Source organism: Chenopodium quinoa, unplaced genomic scaffold, assembly GCF_001683475.1.
Source record: "Chenopodium quinoa cultivar QQ74 unplaced genomic scaffold, ASM168347v1, whole genome shotgun sequence".
Lineage (NCBI taxonomy): Eukaryota > Viridiplantae > Streptophyta > Magnoliopsida > Caryophyllales > Amaranthaceae > Chenopodium > Chenopodium quinoa.
In genome coordinates this window covers 4,828,472-4,830,149 of record NW_018744502.1, presented here as the reverse complement: position 1 = coordinate 4,830,149, position 1,678 = coordinate 4,828,472, and positions in this window count along the sequence as shown.

Here is a 1,678-nt window from a genome sequence, read left to right as displayed (position 1 = left end):
AAAAAAAAAAATAAAATCATCTAAAATAAAGTTTTTTTTTTTTTGGTTGGTTGACAAAAGAGCTTCATAAATAAAACACAAATTACAACCGAAGAGAGCTAAAAAAAAAACAACTAAAAACAACCTATTACACCAACTAAACACATAAGAAAAACCAATCAAAAACCATATGTAACGTGGCTGAGGCAATACACCCAACTAAGCCCGCAGACAGGGCTTGCCACTGACTATCCGAGGAATAACGAAGTGAGTAATTAAACCAGAGAAGCTGTGCATCATATCAAATACCCTAGAGCCTGGATAACCAAAACCGTCTCACAAAATCTTTACTTGGACCAAGAGCTTCCAAATGAACCAAAACCCTCGAGATGGACAGTGAGTGGAGGACGATACTAGTGAAGGGAACCGAACCTTGCAATTCCTCCTTATCAAAGAAATGAAGTAGAGACAACCCGATCGAAAGTTGAAAGCACCCCGTTGCTGACAAAAAAAACACTATAACATGACTCTACTCTTAGGGATATAAAAGCATAGCTACCTCCTAAGAGTCCGGGAGCAAAACTAAGAGAGCCGTATGTTTTAACAACTTTGCCATGAGAAACCTTGCACCATAATACAGGTTCCTTTCTTGCAATTCTACCAAGAGAGAATGCAAGAAAATGGAAGACTTTGCTTACCCTAAACATTAAATATGGGGAGCCTCCTTCAAGATTTAATTTACCCGCGATGACTGACTTTGTCATCACCAACGCGATCAATGGGATGATAGAAACTGCATGAAAATCCAAATCATCCCACAACAAAGAAGCAATAGGAAAAGCAAACCAACCTCCCCCCTCAAAGACAACTTCTCCCTACAATCTCCAAATACAGAGAAAACCTTTCACCCGCAAATAAAATGCCACCCTCTGAACACCAAAATAGAGGAAATTGCCCAAACTACCAACAAGGGGAGCCACACAACCAAATTGAAAACTCGCCCTAACATAGTACCACCCCGAACAGGCAACTAACAAGACCACCAACCCAACAAGCCAAGTACCTCTAAAAATTACGGCCTCTAAAATCAAGGCCAAAATCGACCAACCAGACTCCAAGTACAAAGACACCACTTCGAAACCCTCCTCCATACCTGAATTACGTTAAGAAACTCCTACTCATAAACACATAGAGTAAGAGTATAAAAGAGGACTAACATAAACAGCTAGTAAAACCAAAAATACAATGAAAACATAATTAACAAGGCAAAACAAGAAACTAACAGGCCAAAACAAAAACAGAAACAACTACTAATGTAAAAAAAGCTCACAAAGAGACTCGTGAGACCAGGAAGTGTTGGGTTTTGTGATGTCCGACATCGTGTGAAAACAAAACCGATAATCGGATCGCATGCATAATAATTACAACATAAATAAAAGCATGCAAAATAAACATAAACATAAGAGAAGAGAGAGAAAGAATGCTCACCCTCGTAGCGTGCTTCACTCAACCATTGAGCTCGGACTTAAAAGCTTCAAGTTCCGCAAGTGCGAGAACCTCCAACGGCTCACACCCTTGCTACCGAACCATAACCAGTCCCTACCCCGAAGCTTAGTCCGGGCTAGACCAAAAATAACTTAGAGTTTACGAACAAAGGTTTTCTAGCTTTTAGAGATCCCTTAGAGTTTACCAACTCAAG